Source organism: Misgurnus anguillicaudatus, chromosome 21 (assembly GCF_027580225.2).
Source record: "Misgurnus anguillicaudatus chromosome 21, ASM2758022v2, whole genome shotgun sequence".
Classification (NCBI taxonomy): domain Eukaryota; kingdom Metazoa; phylum Chordata; class Actinopteri; order Cypriniformes; family Cobitidae; genus Misgurnus; species Misgurnus anguillicaudatus.
In genome coordinates, this window is record NC_073357.2 from 32,223,009 (window position 1) to 32,247,509 (window position 24,501).

A 24,501-nucleotide genomic window follows, 5' to 3' on the forward strand; every position below is an offset into this window, starting at 1 on the left:
ATCACTCATACAGGTCATTACTTTAAGACTTTGGCAGCTGAGGTCTCAATACTCACACACTCCATATTAAATTTATGCAACTGAAGTTAATAATGGAGGTGTTAAAGGTGCGATTGATTGTAAAACTGTATTGGCCTAGGCATAGATCACTAATAATGGGCTTTCACATAGGACGTGGTGTGCGCTGAGCTCGCCGCTGAGTTCAGCGCAGCCAAGATGGATGCCCTGTTTGAATGCCCCATTTCTATTGACTGTGCTGGTAATCGTCACAGAGCACAGCGCAAAAGTTAAACTATTTTGAACTTTGATCGCGGCGTGAGCGCTCTGCTGCGCTCGCGCTTTGGTCGACGCAACAAACCACCCTCGCGCGGCGCAAGCCATTGAAATAAATGGGTTTCATAGCGCAGTGCAGCGCACACCACGTCCTATGTCAAAGCCGCATAAGAGTTCTGTACATGACATATCGTGAGCCTTAAACATGATTGTTTCCTCCTTCTTATGTAAACCTCGTGCATGCAAAAGACTGCTGGAAAACAGGCTAATCTCTACATAACACAGACTGTGACGTTACAGTCAAGATGTACACACCTACATTAAATTACACATTAAATTAAGTACAATGTTGTTAACGCTAAAAACGAAGTTGAGTTAGTGCTATATGCTAGTTTATGCTATATGCTAGCGTTTATGCTAAAGTTCTACTTTTGACGTTACAGTTACGTTTTGTTGGTCCATACTAAAAAAACCCCACAATTTTAACATTTAGAAACGTCCATTAACAATCTCCAAACTTATGATTATTTCTCAAATTCTGTATCTTCGTATGAAACAGGCTCAAACATAATGTCTGTTCACACACACACAGAGCTACTGAACTGAACTGCTCTGATAAACAGCCAATCAGAGCAGAGCTCAACAGCATCTAGGGGTGTAAATGGACAGCCCAGTCTCACGAAATTACGTACCTATAGTCACGTAATTTTTGATTATTTTTCGTTACTGTCACGAATTTTCCGCGTTTTTTCGTGATTGTATCACGAATTTCTGTTTATGTGTCATTGTTACGTATTGGTTACTCAACGGTTTTGTCCTATTTTCTTACCAGCCCCGATGCCAGGCCGCACTAGATAAGGATTTTTTTTAACTTACAGGGTTTCCCACAGAAAATTAGTTAGTTAAGGTGGTAGGGTCGGGTGGGTGTGGCGGCGCCGGGGGTGTGGCAATCAAAGGGGCATGGCGTACACGTCATGATGAAAATGAAAATATTTTTATTAAAAACACTCAAATAAAACTTAATAAAACTAAATTTTGAAGAAACTATGACAGAAAACCAAAACATACTAGATTATTAATGAATTAAATGTTTTTACCTCTAACGGGAATAGCTGCGTGATGAACACAAACTATAGCAGATGTTGTAGAACGTCAGAGGAACGATGATAGATGGCACAAAAATAAATAAAAAACGGATTATTTCTCACTATTAATTACATTATTTTAAAGGAGTGTAACTACTGTAGCATGTAAATAATGAACATAAATAACATGAGCAAGAGCGCTCAACAATTATATCTAATCAGGCACGTGAAACCTAGCTAGCAGGTTGCTCAAACAACAAAATCACCAGCTAACTCACTTTAAATTTGCAAGAACTATAGACTTTTACAATAACAGGCTTAAATAACCTCAAAACATAAGTCCACTTACAGTTCTCACGGACACGCGTTTTATCAACTGGCTATCCTCCAGACATGAAGGACCACGTCTTTATCTAATTTCGTCCGTCTGGCGAGCGTGCACGCTCGCGGTGTGAAATGCGTCCGCGCTATTCTCCGAGATGCACTTGACGGGCTTTTGTGCAGCTAAATTTGTTTTGTTTTTTTGGACAACCTAGTTAAGGCGGTAGGGTTTTCCAGCTTAGGTGGGCCTCCCAAACTGCAGAGTGCTGCGGGAAACCCTGACTTCCTGTGGGTGTCTGGTTTGTGCTGGAGGTTGGTTGCTTCTTTCCGTCTGCAGATTCCATTTGAAACATGCTAGCGATTGCAGCTGTTTACTAATGCCTGCGTTACGCATTTATATGGAACGCCCAAGTAGACGAGCACGCGCAAGACGTCACATTTTGAATTTTCGCGCCAATTCGGACCCGACTCCTCCACACACAATAGAGCCTACAGGCTGATAGAGACAACCGTGGAGGACAGTCAAGGTGTCATTCTTTCTATTACATTATGGTTGTCTCATAAATATACAAATGAAAACTCTATCTTAAAGATTTTTTTTAATTAATAAGCTACATAATGCCCCTTTAATAAAGCCATTTACCTTCTATGTAGCTATCAGAGAACAATTTAACATCATATTTCAATGGATTCTTTGGCACTTTTAAAAACATTTGAACCGTTTTGCTGCTACCTTATTGCCTTTCTTTGAAACTCTGCCCTTCCAAAACATATGCTAAATGTCTCAAATCTTGCGATTTGTTTTAAAAGTGTAGGCCACTTCCCTGATTTTTTGGCATATGTCAGAGTTTCGCTGGATAATATGGTTCATTAATAGGGGTAGTTCGGTAGAAGCTTAAAATACTCCATTCTATAAAATGGTGGCCATCTCAAATAACCATGCATACTGAACACATTCAATTTTTTGCAAGCATCACCATCGATCCCACAGATTTCAACCATAGATGTTTTATTCAGTGAACAGCTCTTGAAAGTGTGCTATGGAATTTGCATGTTCTTATGGTGCCATCAGACATCAGTGTTGTAATGTAATTAATTGGCAGTGGCCATAATGGCAGAATTTAAATCTCATACTTTTGAGGATGCATGCACTGTGCATCCAAGCAACTGCTATTAACTCTAAAAGAATAGAAATGCAACCTACGCTAGTCTTGTGTTATATTTTAGCTACATCAGCTGCAGATATTTCATTAGAGCTACAGTTGAGTCTCTATTATAATTCCTGTGACTGTGAATTTCAGCACCACAGACAGCGACGCTCTGTTCCACAAGCAGAATTTGTGAACACTATCACTGACATGTTATAACTGGTGTGAATAATAATCATATTAATCCTATTGTGGGATTTAGCAGGAATCACCTGGAGCAAGATTATTGACAGGCATTGTTAACATCAGAATGTGAACAGTGATTTTAAGAAAGAGCAAAAAATCTACTCACTGGATATTTAGACTTTTTACTAATAAAGCAAAAAGACTTAATTGTTTCTCCTGCCTTCATATGCATGTTTTCCTGAATGTAAAATGTATATTTTTCTATTTCTATATGCACCAGTTTACTCTTTTCCATGCATTGTAAAAACAATTGTATTGTATAAGTAAAACTGTACAGCCTGTACAGCAAGCAGTATTATAAGTAGACTGTAACAACAAGTTTCAAAACAAACAGGTTCACTAGAGCCTGTATGAACATTGAGATTAGTGTTTCCATGAGGATCTAATACTTTAACAACACAGATCATGATGAACAGAAAACAAAGGGCTCGCAGTACAGCTCTTTTGAATGCCACATCACTACTGTGACAACCTCTCTGTTGGCTTACCGATGCTATTTGTTTGGGAAAGTCACGTAGTATAGAATAAATGCTGCAATATCTGTTGTGTGAGAAAAGCTGCATCTATTATCTGTTTGATGACTAGCCTTTGCCAAGAAGCACAGATTGTTTTTCACCATCTCCTCCCATGGGAGACTGAGTCAGACTGTACTCACTCTTCACTTCAAGACACAGACAGGTTGCGTTTACCTTCATCTGCAGCACAGGATGACATTTTATGGGATTTCATTGAAGTACTGTTGTCGCAGAAGATGATTGCTTCAGCTGTAAGGCTTCAGATAAATGATGTTTACACAGGCATATTCTTCTTAAAACTTTTTAGTGGGTACAAAACTCAAACTTTTATTTTTTTACATTTTTAAAGTACAAAGTTATAGGCTAAAGTGAGACATTCATTGCACTTTCTTGATCAATTTGATTTTACTTTAAAATTACGTTTAAACTGTAAAACTATTAAAGGCGGAGTCCACGATGTTTGAAAAACGCGTTGGAAAAGGAGACGGGCCGACTACCAAAACACACTTATAGCCAATCAAATCAAATGCCGGGTTGCGTATGTGTGGGGCGGGTCTATCAACAGAAGGGCCAAATTCTATTGGGGTAGGGGCGTGTTTGTTTAGGTGATTTCAAATATCAACATTGGCTTTCAAACATCATGGACTCCGCCTTTAAATGGACAGATGGGTAAGTAGATGTTATGATATAATTATCCAAACATTTTCAAGTTGGCGTAAATAAGAATGGCCTTTCTAACCTTTGATATTAACCGTAACACTGCAGCCGAGCTATTTGGGCTTTCTGGATCAAGGGTTTTGCGAACGATGGATGAATGGTGAGTGCATATCTCTCAGCTCATTCATCCTGTCCACCTCCTCATTCTCTTTATCCTCCTCGTTGGTTTCTCAGGCCGCCTCCCCATTAGTCCATGTGCTCTGTCCTTCTGTGCTCGTAATGGAGGAGAGGTCATTGAGCATGAGGTCTACATGGGGTGGAGAGGGGATTTTAGCTGCACTGATCTGCCTCCGTGCCATTTGACAGGATTTGGATGGAAAATTAGACTCTGCTTCCACCCCAGATGGCTGCTTTTATCAAAATGGTTTTGAGGGTGCAGCTTTGTAAGAGGGACAAAGATGCTAGTGATGTAAATCCAATAGCAAGTGTGTGTGTTTATTCTTATTCTTACGCCATTCCAGCATCTATGGCTATATTCATGGCAAGAACTGATTAGTCCATACATTAGTTGGGGGAGGGGAATTTGGCATCTCAAATTCACATAACCTGCATGTTTTCGGCCTGTTAGAAGCAAACCCACGCTGAGATTTTTTTCTGAGAGTGTACCCACTGAGCCACTCTTCAGTGTCTTCGGGATCCATGATAGCTTTGTTTGAAGGATAAACTGAAATTTTGCTTGCTTTTCAGCTGTAGTCGCTTTCACCTTTACCATTCACTTACATAGAAAATATCAGCTTGAACGTTTACCACAAATAACTCCTCTGTGCCTTGAAGAAAGTCACACAATTTTGAAATATATGAGTGACAGTCCCCTTTAATTGCTATTTTTTTATTCTTATTAAATATTACAGTACAGTATTTTTATAATATAGTATATATTTATAATATATATATATATATATATTTTTAAAAGGTCAAATGTAATAATATTGTATTCAATATATAGTATATATACTATAGGATCAAATAAGTCTGTCTCTCTTTCTTAAGGGGTTTTTCTCCCAAGGAATTTTTTCTACTAGGAGGTTTTTTAACCCCTTTGGATTCAGCTGACATTAGCTTAACTTATAACTTTCTTCTATACATTACATTATTAGGGGCCGTTCACATATCGTGTCTTTTTCATGCTTAAGTTCGTTATTTCAAATGTAGGCACGCAGTATGCACGCTCATAATGGAAGCGACGATACGCTGCGCTCGTTTTTCCATGCGCTCAGCACCGCATCGAGTTAAAAACATCTAAACTTTTTCAGAATGCCGCATGGGCACCCCAGGTCATGTGACAAGAACCTACACGCATTACGGTTTTCATGCGTTTTAGGTGCGACGAGAACGTACCCTTGTGGCCGTTTCACACGGTATGCGGCAAGCTGCGAAATCGCCGCACGGCTACAGCTTTTCTCGTGTAGTGGAAGCGTTTTGTGCCTCATTTAGTGCCCCCCGTTTGCCGCTTTCCGCACGTCTCCTATTGAAAAAGAACTAAATACTCACGGTTGCCACGTACCGTGTGAAACGCCCATTATGCTACGTACACAACAAATGCGGGGCATCGTGTTACTTGCTCTAGATTACTCGTGGGATTTAACTTCGTGTCATGCGAATTTTTCGCTTGAGGTGAATGTTTTCAACTTGGGCAAAGATGTGCTTGATGCAAAGATGTGCTTGATGCGAATAGCGCGTTTTTTTTCCGCGGCAAACGCTGTCCATATCGCATCATTCGCATTGCCCCACGCGAGGACGCGTCTGATCGTGTTTTTGCATTGACTTTGTATGTAATCTACTCACGCAAATTGTTGCACTTGCGTCTGGTGTGAACCCACAGTTACTCTGCTACAGTTTCATCTTAGCCGCTGTACTTTGCTACTTTTGTTATCCTCTGATTTTTCTATGTTTTTCTGTGTTTAAAGTTGCTTTGGAACAATTAAACAATTGTGAAAAGCACTATATAAATAAAATTGAACTGAGTGGAATTGAATTGAACAGATAAATACATGACAGAATTTTCATTTTGGGGTGAACTTTTCCTTTAAGCTACAAAGAAAGCATAAACATATCCTGTCTTTCTTTCTTTTAGTATTTCCAGCTGTCCATGGATCCTAATCCTCCTTCTAAACTCATCACTGTGGTTTTAACAGAAGCTGCTGCACTGCATTTAAATGAGCAAGATTTCAACATGACACACAAACAATTTCCCATCATTATCTCATGCTTTTTTCAGTTTTCATGAGCAATTAATGTTGCATTAATCATAAGTCAAAATCCTAAAAGCCTCAGACAAATGACATCCCTGCGAACTTCTGCTCTCCTATTTAAATAGAGATGTTTTCCTGTCTGTTATCTCCAGTCGATTAGAGGCGATGGGAATTTTCTTCTCATTGTGATCGGGACAGGAACACAAAACAAGATGTGACAGCGTCGGATCTGATTTTTGCTTGTCTCGGTCCGTCTGGAAGATGAATGTCCCTTAGGAAACGGACAAATTTATAGGACAGATCTACAATTAGGTGTACAAATTACTGGCAAAGTCACCAAAGTCTGTGGGGGACATCTGCGGTGTCATTATCAGCCTTATCTTATGGAAAACATCTGCTTGCGTAGAAACTCCCCCATAGGAGAACAAGTGACACTGTCAGGAAAAAGAATGAGTGAGAGAGAGAGAGAGAGAGAGAGAGAGAGAGACTGAGTCTGCTCTGCATCACTTGTATTTTTGTCTCTCTCTGTCTCGAATGGGACACTCCTCCTCCTCTCTTTCTCGCAGTGTGCCAGAGGAGCAGTGCTGTGTTTTGAATCAGCCTCTTTGTGAGCTGGTGCTCTGTAATCACAGCACGCAAATCAAGTCTCTGCTCCAAACCGAGTCAAAATCTGAAACATACCATCGAAGAAGCTTCCTGTTTCCCTTTGCGTCTTGGATCCTGCTGCTGACATCTGTCAGTCAAACACAGCGCTGTCCTCTATCACTCATGATGCGAACACTTACTAGAAATGTCATGACAGATACATTGATATATTGGTCATGAGATTTGTTGCTAACTTGCTACCCAATAAAGAGAGATATTTGTTTATTTGTGTCTTAAAGGGGACATTTCACAAGACTTTTTTAAGATGTCAAATAAATCTTCAGTGTCCCCAGAGTACATATGTGAAGTTCTAGCTCAAAATACCATATATAATTTATTATAGCATGTTAAAATTGCCACTTTGTAGGTGTGAGCAAAAATGCACCGTTTTTGGGTGTGTCCTTTAATATGCAAATGAGCTGATCTCTGCACCAAATGGCAGTGTTGTGGTTGGATAGTGCATATTAAGGGGTGGTATTATCCCCTTCTGACATCACAAGGAGAGCCATATTTCAATGACCCATTTTTTCACATGCTTGCAGAGAATGGTTTACTAAAACTAAGTTACTGGGTTGATCTTTTATCACATTTTCTAGGTTAATACAGGCACTGCGGACCCAATTATAGCACTTAAACATGAAAAAAGTAAGATTTTCATAATATGTCCCCTTTAATGTTGGTGGGCTGATTGAACAACTGTGAGAGAAGTGTGTGTGATTTTTCAATGACGTTTCCCACATGAGATTATAATCATGCTGTTTTTCAACTAAACACTTGACATTCTGTGGTAACCTTTTACATTAACGCCGTCATTAATCTTTTTGTTTATCTCTTGCAGTTTTGTGCCTGAGAGAGAAAATTCACCCTACAACAATCGGTAAGTCTCTGTTAAGATGAGAATGCTCTTTGCACAAACAGATGTCACCACGAATGGCTGTCTCTCTTGCTTTTTTGCCACATCTGCAGACTTTCTCCAGGGTTGAATATGCAGAAAATGTTTTGTAAAATGCTTTTTATCATGATAAAATCTGTCAGACCTGAGAATACTACAATCGTTGCTAGCCAAAAACATGACCAAATGGTTTAATAAGGGAACATGAAAGAGGCTGCAGATTTTGTGAATGTATTGGATGATTTAATTGTGCTATAATCCTGCTTTCTCATAAAACAAATATATTATCTGCAAAGCCTTTATTAGCCAAAACAAACCCATTCTAAATTGGCAAGCCATGTGCCGTATAATACGATTTGATAAGAAATGGGGGAAGGTTCTTCACCTTATGCTAATCCATAAAATCTATGCTTGGAGGACTACTGTTGGTTTTGGTGGGGGTTAGGATATGTCTTTGAAGATACGCTTGAGTGGAGGAAATATCACAAAGCAGAATGGCTGCCCCAATTTCCTCAACCTTATGGGCTGCAGCTCTCATCATGTTTTCACTCACTTTACTTACAGCGATGTGTGCAGGAATAGTACATTCATTTAGCATTGTGGCCTTTAAGTGCTGCACTGTTTGAGTGCTTTCAAAAAGGGCAGAGACAGGGAGAATTTGCACGAGACAGTGTTGGGCGGGGTCAGACTAAAAAGGTCTTTGTTAACGCTGAAGAATCTTCAGTTCCCTTTCAGTCGGTCACTACGACGTCACGTCGTGACCGACGAATTGGGAACCGCTTCGCAGGTGACCTATCTGCTTCGAGAAACCTTTAAAACGCCAATGAACTTGGCATGCAGATAATTGCATCTGCCGGCGCCGCCCCGCCGCACAGCTATTTAATGAGCGGCAGGTGCAGTTATCAAATCAGCTTTTTAGCTTCGAAAGCTGGCAGACTGACTGCTCACGAGAAGCTACTCTCTGCTCTTTGGAGAACTCTGCGTGTTCGATTTGGTTGGGCAAAGGCATTTCAGCGGAGGCTCACGGGTGTTCCACCTCTCTTTTTAATTTTTTGACTTTTTTCTCACTCTTAGTTGAGTGTGTGCGTAGCCGTTCCCCTGTGTGCTTCATCAACATCAGCACATTAAAAGAGTATTTCCTCTAAAAGAGTATTGCGGTGTTCTGCGTCTTTTTAAAGACAGCATTTCACTAGCACTGAGACGGGAGCGTCTTTTTAAAGATGTCTTTCCGTCCGTGTTTCTGGATGCGGCAAATGTATGGGTCCCCGGGTGGCCACGATCATTTTCTCTCGTGCGCAAGAGTGCATGCTGAGGCTGCGATCGTGGAGGGTTCATACTCCTAAGAGAGCATGAACCTCTTGGATGGCGGAGACGGGTTTCGTACCTCCGGGAACGTTACCCCTGTTTTTCCGTTGCGGAGCCCCGTTAAAGGTGCGGTGGCAAAACTCTGGAAATCTTATCTCCGTATAAACGGTGCTGAATCGGTTAGCTGGTTCGTCCAGTGACTCTCAGCACCCCCATCCACAGCCAGAGGTGCCGTAAGAGACGGGTGGCGCGTGTTCTACGCGCTCTCGTCCTCTTTCAGTCCTCACGAGGATTCTATGTCTGTCACAGCATCGGAGAGGGGGTCGTCTATTCGGTCGCCGACTCGGACCCACTCCCGCCTTCGGGTTGGGTAGGGGCTTCCGTGCTCGACCCCGAGTGGCGGCCATGTACGCTCGGGAGCGCGGAGACGGTCTGCGTGGAGCGGAGAGCTCCTCCCCCACTGCACCGTCCCGCCTAGATGATTGGCACTTCAGGACTGCAAGAACAGCCCCGACCTTCTGTGCCTTTCTTCCCGGGGTGCATGTTGGTTGACACGGTCGTGGAAAACTCGTTTTCCTCCCGGAACCGATCGTTCAGCCATCACCTCTCACCTCTCCTGACGGCGGGGCCGCTAAGGTTGCTGCTCCAAGAGACCAGCCTCCCTCCCCTCACAGACCCACGGGCTTGTTGTGAGAGGCGGCCTCTGCCGTGCGCGCCATGGCGTGATGCAGGTCCGCCAGGCTAAGGCACTGAAGGATCTGCACAGGTGAGGTCACGGTCCGGCAACTAAAAAATCCTGTGTGGCTCTGACCTGGCGCTACGTGCGACTGGGTTCACCCCACAGGCCGCCGGACGTGCTATGCCCACCCCCGGTGGTCCAGGAACGCCATCTCTGGTTGTGTCTTGCGGGCATTAAGTAGGTCGTTAATAATCGTCCTAAATGTTCAATTTTAGACCAGCCATTTCGGCGACGCGGCTGAGAGTGTCCAACAATGATCGGCCGCTTTAGAGCAGACTGAGGCATCATGCCACGTCGGAGCCTAGCTGCCCCCTCCGTTACGTCAGTATATTGGTCTGCTTTTCGCCGAGGGCGTCCTGCTACGGCTTTTTTTGTTTCTTCATCCCGGCAGCTCTGAGGAACCTGTCGTAAGCAGTACACCCGCCCACTCAGCCCGCTACAGAGGTGGAAAATGAAACTTAGCGGCTCTGAGTCGGGCGATCTGAAGATGGAGAGGATCGCTCTTCAGGAGATGGTGAAAGCATCATTCTCCCCCCCACCCCGGAGGAGGGCCGGGTGGGGAATCCTTGGTTTCGTTTTGTGTTCCGCCGACTTCAATCGGCACCCACTAACCTCAAAGAGCGAATTCCTCTTCTTTCTCCAGATCACCGGAGGCATATAGGAGTTTCGGACGGGCTCAAAACCCTGAGTTCTCCTCTTCCTCTTTCGCCAGCGGATGTATCGAGCGGGACATCTACAAAGGAGCCTTTGCTCAGCATCCATCAGCGGTTTCGGGTGAGTGTTTCATTACACACAACATCTCACAATGCGGCCAAAGAGCACGCGTCGTTGAGCTCCCCGTCTCCGCTCGCCACGGGTACACTCATCGTGCCGGTAATTTCCTCTCCCTCGGTATCTGGGGGCCTGGGAAGAGCTTCCCAGCCCGTCGCGTTGGCTTTTACGCACGATCCGTCTCGGTTACGCATTAAATTTGCCCGGCTACCTTACAAATATTCAGGCATTCGCTTCACCACGGTGAAGGCTGTCGATGCGCACGTACTGCGTGCGGAGATTGCTGTCCTATTGGCGAAAGGACGCGATCCAGCCGGTCCCTCCAGCCGAGATAAATTCGGGGCTTTACAGCCCTTCATTTTACCCAAGAAGAGTGGCGAGTTGCGTCCGATCCTATATCTGCGCGTACTGAATCGAGAATTCACAGAATTCACATTCACAGAATGCTGTTCAAAATGTTTACGCAGAGGAGCATATTTTAATGCATCCGCCCATAGGATTGGTTCGCAGCCTTCAACCTGAATGACGCGTACTTTCATGTCTCCATGCTCCCCCAACACAGGCCGTTTCTCCGGTTTGTGTTCGAGGGGAGGGCATATCAGTACAAAGTCTCACCGTTCGGGCTTTCTCTCTCTCTCTCTCTTTTCCTGTGTCTTCATGAAAGTTGCGGATGGCGCACTGCAGCCCCTGAGAGAGAGAGTGGTGTTTGCGTTTTGGCGTATTGGCTCATAATAGCTCAGTTTCGTCAGATGCTGTGCACACACATAGATCGTGTACTTAAACACCTCGCTCGTCTCGGTCTTCAGGCCAACTGGGGAAAGAGTAAACTTTGCCCCGTGCAGAGAATCTCTTTTCTCGGAAAGTAACAGGATTTGGTCGTTTTAGCAACACGTCTCATAGAAGCGCGTGTTCAGTCAATTCTGGCTTGCCTCAACATTTAAAGGCAGGGTTGCGGTTCCACTGAAATAATTTTAGAAACTTCTGGGGCATGTGACAGCAGCCGCGGCCGTGACACCGCTCGGGCTGCTCCATATGAGACCGCTTCAGTGTTGGCTTTATGACCGAGTCCCGAGGAGAGCGTGGCTCACCGGCTTTCACAGTATTATAATTACATCGAGATGCCGTCACACTTTCACCCCGTGGTCAGACCCAGCGTTTCTCAGGGTGCGGGTGCCACTGAGAGGTCTCCAGGCATGCTATTGTTGGCAAAGATGCCTCTACCACGGGGTGGGCAGCCACGTACGGCGGGCTCGTCGCTTCGGGGGTCTGTTCGACATTCCAGCGACATTAGCATAAATTGCCTCGAGCTGTGCACTGTATATCTTGCGCTCGTCCGTTTCGTCAACGTGATTTGATGCTTAAGATGTAGTGCGCACCGACAACACTGCGGCTGTAGCGTATATCTATCGCCAAGGCGATTTGCGCTCTCGTCACCTGTCGCATCTCGCCCGTCTCTCCTCCTCTGGAGTCAGAAGTATCTGAGGTCTCTTCGTGCCATTCACATGTCGGGGTCGCTGAACACAGCGGCAGTCGCGCTCTCACGAGCAGCGCGCTCCGGCGAGTGGCGACTCCACCCCCGGTCGGTTCAGCTGATTTGGAAATGTTTCGGCAGAGCGCAGTTAGATCTGTTTGCTTCTTCAGAGACAACCCATTGTCGCCTGTTTTATTCATTATCCGAAGGAACACTCGGCGTGGATGCACTGGCACACAGCTGGCCGCGGGGTTTTCCCCAGTAAGCTTTATTGCGCAGACACTGTGCAAAGTCAGGGAGGACGAGGAGCGCATTCTATTAGTTGCGCCGTACCGGACAACTAGGAATTGGTTTTACAGAGTTCACTCTCCTCGCGACAGTCCTTCCCTGGCTGACTCCTTGGCACATTATGGCACCCTCGCCCCGATCTGTGGAACCCCCATGTGTGGTCTTTGGACGGGGCGCGGAGGTTTTAGGTGGGTTACCCCAGGCGGTATCTAACACCATCGCTGCAGCGCGAGCACCGTCTATGAGACAGGCGTATACGCTGAAATGGAACCTGTTTGTTGTTTGGTGTACCTCTCAGCGAGAGGACCCCCGAGAATGCTCGATCAGTATTGTGCTTTCATATCTCCAGCACCGCTTGGAGAAGAGGCTGTCACCATCTACTATTAAAGTAGATATCGCGGCAATATCCGCGCATCACGCACCTATAGACGGTAGATCTGTGGGTCAGCACGATCTGGTCATTAGGTTTTTAACAGGGGCACGGAGGCTGAATCCTTCGCGCCTCCCTCTATTCATCCTTGGGACTTGTCCATGGTGCTGAAAGTTCAGCACTGCCCTTTCGAGCCTCTGCTGACGGTGAGCGTCAAGTTTCTCACTATGAAAACTTTGACGCTCCTCGCATTGGCTTCTATTAAAAGGATAGGGGATTTTTATGCATTTTCGGTCAACGATTCGTGCCTTCAGTTCGGGCCGGCTGAATCCAGCGTTAAACTGAGACCCCGGCCGGGCTACGTGCCTAAAGTTCCCACCACTCCCTTTAGGGATCAAGTGGTGAACTTACAAGCACTGCCTTTGGAAGAGGCAGACCCAGCTATGGCTTTGTTATGTCCTGTACGTGCACTACGTGTGTATGTGAATCGCACTCAAAGCTTTCGGACCTCAGAACAGCTCTTTGTCTGATACGGTGGTCAGCAGAAAGGGAAAGCTGTCACTAAACAGAGGATGTCTCATTGGATTGTAGACACAATCGCCCTGAAATATGAGAAACAGGGCATTCCTTGCCCTTTTTGTTTGAGAGCCCATTCAACCAGAAGCGTGGCTTCATCTTGGGCTTTGGCTCGTGGTTCCTCGCTTTCAGATATTTGTAGAGCTGCTGGCTGGGTGACACCTAATACGTTCACTAGATTCTACAGTGTTCGTGTTGAGCCGGTATCCTCTCGAGTTCTCTAGTCAGATCAGTGAGAACATCGAGGAACGGCTCCTGTGTCGGCTTGGAGCCTTTCTTTTTGACTGCGCAGAAACCGCACCATTATGGAAGGCCATTAAGGCAAAAACGTTACGAAAAATGTTTTTTGTCTTTTTCCACCGCTTGGTGACCGATGTTGCGGAGCATCGGCTGCCAGCCTCTCACTAGATGTATTCTTGACTATCTGGGTGAGGCTAGCGCCCACATTGCGCCCCCTAGTGGTTTCTTTGTGAGTATTTCCGTGGAAAGTTTATGATTTACCACGTTTCCCTTAGCGGAGTTCGTTCCGCGCCTCTCTAGTGTGGCTAAGAGAGTGTATTTTTATAGACCTCGTGTCTTTTTATCCATCACCTTAGTGGTAGACCCCTAGAGGGTTTTTCGTCCGCAGCGATCTTAGTCCCGCCTGACGAGTTCGCTTCCCAGTTCGCCTAGTCACTATCGTGGGTTAAGGAACAAGTAGTGACCGGCCTCTGCTTCAACCCCATTTCCGTTCCCTTAAAGAGGAGAGTCGGAGGGTTTATGCAGGCACTGAAAGGGTCAGCTTCAGTGGCGCTTTGGTAGGGATTCCCAATTCGTCGGTCACGACGTGACGTCGTAGTGACCGACTGAAAGGGAACGTCTCGGTTACATATGTAACCCTCGTTCCCTGAAGGAAGGGAACGGAGACGTCACGTCCCGTCGCCACAGTTTGCTGTTCCACTGCTGATATCGGCCGGACCCTTTCCTTCTGTCCAGCTTTCTCAGCAAAAAATAGCTGATTTGATAACTGCACCTGCCGCTCATTAAATAGCTGTGCGGCGGGGCGGCGCCGGCAGATGCAATTATCTGCATGCCAAGTTCATTGGCGTTTTAAAGGTTTCTCGAAGCAGATAGGTCACCTGCGAAGCGGTTCCCAATTCGTCGGTCACGACGTGACGTCTCCGTTCCCTTCCTTCAGGGAACGAGGGTTACATATGTAACCGAGACGTTTTGTGTTTTCTGCTGCAGGTGTCAACTGATCTGTAATTTATGTGAGGTGCATGTGATCATCCCTGCATTTTAAATTGCATACTTACTGCGACAGTACGTACTGAATTAGAAATACTGATTGTTAAAACATGTGTGCAGTATGCATACATTCTGGACATACTACATCCTCCAGGTTTTTATTGTCATGTGTCCATATGTCTGTCAACCTACTGAACTAACAACAACAATCACAAGCTTAATTCACTCAGGTGTTGATAAACAAATCCATGGTACCTAACTTACCCTCGAAAAGAGCTGCCGACTTCACAGTATTTTTAATTTAGTTTTTTTTTTATTTAGTGTCTCCTCAGCTCTCGTGGCCTCATGGGATAGAAAAGTGCAATGCATACTGAGAAATCTCAGCAGAAACAGTAGATCATCAGGGTATTTCTCATATAGTGTTTTTTGCATACAAAGGTTTTGTACGTACTATTCATTGCTATATTATGAAGTAGGTGATTTCAGATGCAGGGCATGACTTTAACTGAGAAATGATATCTGTTTAAAGCAGCATTCCAGTCTTGTTCTGTAGGGGAGGGTGTTAGAAACATACATTAAGAAAGGACCTGGTTTACAGGCAAATATATATTTAGCTATTTTTGATGGAACTTTAAATGAAATTGCTCAAGCTTTAAATTGAACTACTCAACTGGGACCTTATGGGATTTCAGACATTGGTACTGCAATATTTTTTGTAAAGCTGCTTTAACACTATGTGCATCATGAAAAAGGCTGTGTAAATAAACTTGAATAATTTAGGTAACATCCCAAAACCGTTGTAGGATTAAATTTAGTTGTTTGCTAAATTAATGCAATTAATGCATTATCTACATTCTATTAAATGACATAGAAAACCTTTCATGTTAACCTTGTATGAGCCCTGATGACCTTAGCTATTGAAAGTAAATGTAAAACTGATTTCTGTCAATAACTGTTATTTGTATCTAATTAGATCATGCTATGGTGTAATACAGGAGCGTGTCAGATTTGCCTGTCACTTCTAATGTAGGAAACAACACAGAATAAATCAAATGGTGATTTTAAATTAGTTTAACTCTATTGCAGAACACTGATTCTGATGTCCTCAGCTGCATTTCCTCACCCATGTACTTTACGCAGAGCACAATGTCAAAGAGTGTGAAATTGTTACATTTGATGTATTTTTGTCCTTCGTATTACAAATCAAAAGATAGCTGCATAGCAGAGCCAGCAATGCGGCGTCAAGCGTCAGAGATGCAGTAAGTGCATCATGAAGGCCAAAGAACATGCAATATAAGAATGCAATGTAGCGGATATGTATGGGAAATTTCAGCACACATGACTACGAGATAAGAATGAGCATAATGAATGAATGAAAATATTGAAGTATATTTATTTGCATGCTGAAAGATTGCCAGATTAGTGCAATGCTGACCTAGAAAACAATTGAAATGCCACAACATCATAATTGTCATATAAGAAAACACTTGGACACAGTTACACATGGGACTTAAACCCAGAAGAGCACAAAAGAAAATAATACTAGAAGATGAAAAAGTTAAATGGAGATAATGATTTGTAGCTTCTGACTCTATATGACACAAAATCACAAAAAAATTATGTTTCCCTTACCCTGGATTTAAACCCACTATCTCTGTGTTTGATTCCTGTACTCATTTGGTTGAGCTACAGAGATCAGTTGTTTATTATGAACATGTTGTTGATGTTCTCTGCCAAATATATGCCAATCCCATCATAATCAATATCGACAGATCCAGTCCAGAGGAATCATACACATTATGATCATAATTTTTTGACAAACATTTTTAAAGTAATGATTAAAAATAGCAATTTTTTAGATCTTGCGAAAATTGGCATGGACCCCTAGTGCAAGGTGCCGAAGAAGGGTACCAACTACCAAGTTTCGATTGATTGAAGAATGACTGAGATATGACCTCCAATCCAATTTTGGGTCAATGTCGTTAACTTTGCGACATTATGACTTTTGAACAAAGCTAATCTGAGCTGCAATAAAAATGGTTATAAATAGCTTGAATTAGGAGTAGCAAAAAACCTGAATGTTGTACTTTTCAAAATGGCCACTACTGTAATGGGCGGAGCCTTAATGTAAAATGTTGATTGTGATAAAAGAAATGAGATGTACTAGAATTTTTGTAGATGAAAGTGATCAGAAGTTATACTTTTTTTTGAACTGCCGCTCAGTTCATTTGATCTGAAGAAGAAGTTGTCTAACGAATACAATAGGGGCTACAGCACCTGTGGTGCTTGGCCCCTAACTATAATAGACGCATTTGCATACAGATGGAGACAGAAATGCAAAAGCTGCTTGTGTTTCCCGCTGTGTTGCTTATTACCCTTACTGACATATTTTTTAATGGATGGGAATTGTAAATGGAGGAAAGCTTACAGGCTGTGTTGCTTCGAAGACTTTCATTGAAAAATGTGTTTCTGTTACTTAGTTGGTTGGATTAGCAGCACAAAGGTCATGGGTTCGACCTCTAGGAAGAACAAATAATGATAAAAAAATTATAGCTTGAGTTCACTAAAAGTGTCTACCAAATGCATGAATGTAAATAAAGACAGCAGTTTAGCCTTGAAATTGAGTGAATAAAGTTGCACTGTTACCTAAATCAATTGTTGTTTTTGCATTAACTTATGTAAATATCTGTTAAACATATCTAAAGCAAGCCCTGCTGGCACAAACTGGTTATGACCGAAACATCCTCGAAGGGGATCGTGGTTGGTCGGAGACATTTTGCTCTCTCTTTTCAGTTTCTTTGCAGTCTGTTCTGATTGCTTTTGGCCAAGCTTATGATTGATCAAGTGCAAAAGAGGATTAGTGAATGCAGACTGCAAAGGAAGGGATTCAATTCCGGCTGTGTTCGCTTTGGTTATGGCATTCAGCTCTGCTGCAGAACGCAGTGAAAGGGTGAAATAGTGTTGTGATCCACCCTCAGATCTGAGCCGAGGCTTGTAATCTTCCTTTCAATGGTTTCCATCCATCAGCGTTAAACTGACAGAACACTCAGGAGGGCAGCAGCCATGTTGGACCCCATAACGAACAAATCTGCGGGATGAAACTAATTTAGACCAGTGAAAGTATGCTTTTTTCATATGAAAAGTCTTGCTTTTATGAACGAAATGTCAGCGAAAACTGATGATTTGCTTACTGCAGTCATGATAGTGCATCTGAAAGTGTGCTTTTATATTATCCTGTTTATATCACACCTGCTTGTGAACACATAAGCAATTCTGGAGGCCTTGAGAAGACTTGCCACTACTGCCTTAAAAAGAAAAGACGTCTAAGCTACCTATCTGATTTGTTATTTTTTCCTGCTTAAGCAAAATCACACCAGTAAGAGAGCAGTTATATTGAATATCAGCATAGATATGATTCGGTTAATAAAGCCATTCCTATATATTTATTTTAACAGCAGGAATGAAAGTGTGGTATTGCTTTAATACAGTTTTATAAATGAAGTTAATGTTACACTGAAGACAAAATTTTTCCAGTTAATGCATTTTTATGCTAACAAAATTAGTTTTAAATAAAGCTGGAGCATCAGGCTTTGCGTTTGCCAAGCAATGCACAGAATTACAGCTATTGTGTGGAACGGCGTATACGAATTAAGCATCCACTAATTTCCCCTATTGTGTTCTTAATTTTCTCAGCTTCTTCCCTACTCCCATTTCCCTTTCTCATTAGATGCTGTATAATATAAGAATTATATATGCTACCATATAAGGGCATTCCTGGGAGTTTTGAAAATTGTATTGTAATGTACAATAGCCTACATTCTCTTGAACTAACCAAATAATCTCTGTTTTTAGATGCTTTTCATGTTTGTGTTTACAATTATATACGTGCCCCAGCAGAATAACATATTCCCCTTGTACAAGTAATTTAGGCAATTTAGTTTCACTCAGAACACAAATGTTGTTCCAAATGAATCAAATCCCAACAATAATTTGATATTTTGGCTTAGCCAAAGCTTTTTTCTTTTTTTGTGGAAGCTCCAGACCACAGTAAATGTGGTGTGTGTCTTTTTGTGCCGATGTGCTTTATATATACTTTATGGGGCGGTTTCCCAGACAGGGTTTATCCTAGTCCCAGACTAAAATGCACGTTTGAGCTGTCTTAATTTTGAAACATCTTCAGGGTTCCCACAGGTCCTTGAAATCTTTGAAAGTTTGTGAATCTGGTGGAAAAATTCAAGGCCCTGGGGAAATTTTTGAAAATATACATGCATAGATACAGGTCATTGAAAGTGCTTGGATCTTCTTTATGCAAATAGTTTTCTGAAAAAAAATCCATATTATTCCCTGTGTAGTGTAGGACAATATGATAAAAATTCTAGACTTTTTAAGCACACGTGCTAAACTGTTCGCTTTAAAAGCTTCTGTATGCGAATGTTGATTCATACCAAAATGCTTTTTGCATAGTTGTGTTTGACACATGAAAACGTCTCGGGTTACGTATTTAACTGTTGTTGACTGAGAACGGAACAAGGCGCTGCGTCTCCCTTACTGCCATACTTCCTGCGTCCCTGTAATGCCGTCTTTGGCAATATTTCAGATAAGTGATATACTTCCTGGCTCCCGCGTCACCCTGTCTTTGTCGTTAAGCCTCACCGTTGGTTGAATTTGTTTTAAACATTCAGACGCGCTTAGCCCTGGATGCGTCCCCAAAGTGTCACCGCAGTGATGCAGCACGAGTTCCCTCGAAAGAGAACTGTAACAATGTATCCTAAAAGGTAACACGATGTAACCTTGCTCTTACTTGAAATGTGTCCCCACATTTAGTCCTTGAATTTGAGGGTATTGGACCTGAAAAGTCCCTGAAAGGTCCTTGAATTTGAAGTTAACTAAGGTGTGAATAAAGACATTGATTTTGATTAATAAAACACATAAAATCTTACTTACTGTCCATTTAAACTCTGTATGTTTTGATAATCGTTCTGAATCTGATCTCTAACAAAATACCTGCACAAAAATGCAATTATTTCAGCTTTTTGCTAATAAAATGTTTTTATTTTTAAAGAAAAATACCCATATTTAAGAGTTTATAAGCAGAGAAAAAACATTTGATGAAACGTTTTATTCCTGTTTTGTTTGTTTGTTTGTCTGAAAGCAGAGGATCTGTTCTTTCATTACTTGTATATATATTTTTAGAAGAAAATTTCCCTGGAAGGCACTTTCTGAAACTTTTGTGAAAATCACAAACAATGCTGGCGGGTAACTTTTCAAAAAATGGCTGGTGGCGAATCAGTTAATACTGTATAGCTTTGGATGGGCATTGTAATAATTGATGTAAGCAGCAATCATTGTAATCCAAAACCTAAAGCATAATGGGAGAATCAGCCTGCTTAAGCAGATAAATGAACATCACTTCCATTTTGCACCATTCTTTGTCCTTGTAGATCACACAATATGTCATGTGTACCATGCCTCAGTTTTCTGCTTGCTTGAGGATTTTGTCAGTACAGTAGTAGTGCGGTTTGATGATGGAGGTCACTCTGTTTAGTTGGCTCTGACCTGCTTTTCCCCAAAAACTTATGACTCAGCTAGTTTGATTTGCTTTCAACCCTAAGGCAAGCTGTGCTATCAAATAATAAGCAACAAAGAGAACAGGCACAGTCTGAGTATATGAGCTTTCATCTGAAAAACTCTTGAGCTAGACACTGCAGGTGTTTGTGTCATGGGGCACCAGAACCACGGCACTGACACATTACTTTTCACAAAGTCTGCTCCCATTGTTATAGTGAAAATGCAGTCGCTATTTCTGCCTCAACTGACCCTTTAAAGAGCCAATGAAATAGCTTGACAACTGAAGTAATGACATTTTCTATAAAAACAGGAAGTTGGGGCGAAACATATCAAAGGGCCAATTGCTTTCTGTTAAATAGCCCAAAGGCTTTAATGTAAGTCATAGCCATGGGACATGATTTACTGCTTGCTTTCTCCTATCAGATGCAAGTGATATTTGGAAAAGTGGGTGCTCTTGTTGTAGAGTATGATTTATTGAACAAAAATTGGTGTCAGATGTGTTTGCTTTGTTGTCTTGAAAGAGAAAGGCTATAAAGTTTAAATGTGCAAAAATTCATTTTGTGCACTTGCAGAAGTGTACACAAAGTAGTCAAGTTGACTTGGTTTGAATAATGCCTTTCACTTTAAATGTTACCACATGAAGTACATTTTAAGTTCCCTGTCAAAACATTTTTACAGTGCATGTTTAATCAACTCTGATGTTAAAGCTCACATTTTTGCTTATCTCAAGTTAATCTTGAGTATCTATATAGTATTACATCTTTTATATCTCCGAAGAGTCTTTAGTTTTATCAAAATTAATAAAACACAAATTAGTTTTGCGCCATTGAGGCCACTAGTGCGCAGATTGCCAACAAACACAGACATTTGATGCAGTTTTACTTACCTCCTACAACCCGTTTGGGACCGCCACATTTCAAAGAAATCCAGTTTTAAACAAACACACATGCAAAAATTCAGCTGCTACCCCATATAAACAAACTATATCATTTTTTTCTATAATGCTGGGTACTTTGGGAAGTTGAGCAAGCTTAAAATTCCCTTACAAACAACAACATACTTTGCAGCTCTTGGTTGGTGTGTGCCTGCACTATTCCAGTTTAAAGTGACACTCCACTTTTTTTGAAAACAGGCTTATTTTTCAGCTCCCTGGCGCAATGATAGTACACAGCGCCTGAAAATAGTCCCCTTGGTAACTTTTAAAAGCTGGGGACTATTTTCAGGCACTGCGTGATATCATTGCATCTGCTGCACGCATGGTAGGGCAGCAAAGTCCTTGATTATAACGCCGGAATGAGAGTATAGTTCCAAGCCATATCGCAACTTTTTATTTTTCCGTAGTACACGATGTAACTACAGAAAAGTCAAGTTTTAATTATGAAAAATATCAAAACTCTTTGGTTATTTTTGAGCGCGATGCTAATGGTCTAATCAGATTAAATGAATTATACTAAGCTGTGCTAAAAGTGGTACGCCAGACCCCGAGATCGACTGAATGGATTCCAAAACGGTAAAATTGTTTAACTATAGGGGATCTGGAAAATAAGCCTATTATCAAAAAAAGTGGAGTTTCCCTTTAAGTGCCCATATAAGGACTTCCACTGTACTTCCTGGCGTTACACTGCTTTTTTGACATTTTACCTATTTTAGCATGAGGAATCCAACTTTTAAGCAATGTTAATAATTCAGAATGCATGAAATAGCATCACCCCTTAAGTTTTTGAGCACAGAGTCATGGGGCATGAGAATTTATATGTGTATTATAGTTGGTAATGCTTGCATCATTGCATCATTCTACAAGAGCTTCCTGTTATTCATTTCATGTATTTTTGTGGACTGAAAGGTGCATTGCAAACACCGATGCTGCTGAAACCACTGTCCTAAAATAGATTTGAATCAAACATTAGTACTGGACGCACAGGGCCTGTCAAAGTATGTATTACATGTTTTTGTGTGCTTCTTACACCCCCTCAGTTTCTGAACTGATTTTCATTGCCACAGTGTTTATTTTAAAAGTGAGTTATGTGGCTGCTCTGTCCCAGTGAGAAATATGAGGAAGAAGACAGTGTTCTGCTGTACTGTGCAACTCTGTGTTTTACAAAGCGGCATTTATAGAAAGCACAGTGATGGTGCTATTGTGATGCAAAGGCTATTGTTCATCCTGTCCCTCTTTTTCTGACATGCAGGGTCCCCTGGCTCCCACCTGACATTATTGTATGGCAGCAATGTATTTTTTGCGAGCAATCATCTGCATTAGTACAGAATAAACACCATATAACGCAGCTTCAGCTCAACACATATTTACTGTGTGCACAGTGACAAACACCATATAAATGCAGCACAGAACGCATCTGCTGCTGTTGTGCTCAACCCCATAGAATGGAGAAAAATGATAGTTAGACATTTAGACTCTTTTTTCACCAACAATCCATGAGTGTTTCATTTTGAACCTCATGAATAACTAATGACTAAAGGCTGTCATTGGGCAGTGGGTGGAGACTCTTCATTTTTCTCCGCCTTAGTGCTGCATTTTTTTCTGAGCACAAGCTTCCCAGTCAACATTTGTCAAGCACATCATCACCTTGAGCGCTGACCTATCCCTGAGCCACAAATCACAGAGAGTCTTCTTTTAATCAACTTTTTTCCCTTTCGGCAAATGAAAAGTTAATTTGTTGTCCTGCAAATGGTTGTGTTTATCTAAAGGTGGTTCTGAGAGTAATGGGTTGGGTGGGTAATGATCAGGTATCAAATTGAAACGCTAACCAGACCTATCAAGGCATTGATCATTGTGGCCGAATGTGTTATGAAAAGTCTCAGTCAAACTAAATCCCAGTCTATCCATGGCCTTCTACTCAAGCAAGCCTTTATTGGTCACGTTTACCCAAAATTTCATAATGTAGGTTTTGGATTTTATGTATTGCACGTCGCTGCTCAATAAGCACAATTGTTATTTGCAACATTCATCAAATAATGTCCCATTACTGCTGATATATTAGAGATGCCGAGCTGCATAATAAGAGATGCTGTGTAATATTATCCAGCAGTGCTTCAGATATCTGCATTGAGCAGCAGGCACAGGTGCCATTAGACTCATACATCATAGGTCAAGCAAAGGTCATGGCGATCATTTATTTGAGGACATGGGGAATGCATCATGAGAATCTTGTCATGGTTTAGATGGATTGATTGTCCTTGTCAAAGCTGTCCAGCTGAAATTGTAACAGCAAGTGGAGATGTATGTTTAATGTTCCAAAAGCACAAACTGCTCAGATATTTCTGGAATTGTGTTATTGTGTTTATGTCGTGTTATGCATTACAATTGACGTTAGAGCCTATAAAAAAACATTTACGAAGACTAAATATAGATTCTTGCATGCAAAAATGAGCTTTTGTCATAATACCGCTGCTAATGGTGATTTATGCTTCATTTTGCAGCTTGGCTTGTGTTTTGATTGCATAAACAGAGCAAATAAGAAATATTTGGGATAAGCAACTTAGTGGTGTTATTTTTTCTTTCCGCTTAACACCCTCTCATTTACTTCAGTGTCCCATTTTCTTGCTCCATTCGTTTTTGCCTCCCCTTGTTGTCCCTTTGCTCTCTTTCTTTCTTTCTCTCTCTCTGGAGGAATTGAATGGTCTGTAGGCTACCAGCAGCTGCCACAGCCCAGATGGCTGACAGGAGGCAAGCCTCAAGAGCAGCTTCATCCAGTGTGTGTGTGTGTGTGTGTGTGTGTGTGTGTGTGTGTGTGTGTGTGTGTGTGTGTGTGTGTGTGGTGTGTGTGTGTGTGGGTGTGGGTGTGGGTGGGTGTGTGTGTGTGTGTGTGTGTGTGTGGGTGCGTGCGTGCGTGTATTTCGGGGTGTGGTAGCAAGAGACAAGGTGTGAGGTGATGATGCAACCTGTTAAACTGTGGTAAAAAAGTTTTTTCCAGGTGGTTGATTAATTTTTACTGATCAATTCCAAGCGTAGGGTTGTCTATGGCTGGTTGAATATAGGTTGAAAAGAGGTTACATAGGCAAACAATGTTAAAAGGATCACCTGTCCACCATATTTGCATCTATATACAGTATTTGGTAAGACGCTGTTGTCCACAGCGACTTACATTAAAGGGCATGTATTTATGTTCTCTGGGAATCGAATCCATGACCTTTTGT

General features: G+C 42.2%; 1 protein-coding gene across 2 annotated transcripts in view; it reads left to right on the top strand.

Annotated features, from left to right (window-relative positions):
- The window catches only part of apba2b (amyloid beta (A4) precursor protein-binding, family A, member 2b), a 118,080-nt gene that overhangs the window by 20,522 nt on the left and 73,057 nt on the right, over positions 1-24,501 (top strand). For both annotated transcript variants that reach the window (XM_055203299.2, XM_055203316.2), the window contains exon 2: positions 7,981-8,019. The gene's annotated coding sequence lies outside the window, so the exon portion shown is untranslated. The remainder of the gene's footprint in view (positions 1-7,980; positions 8,020-24,501) is intronic.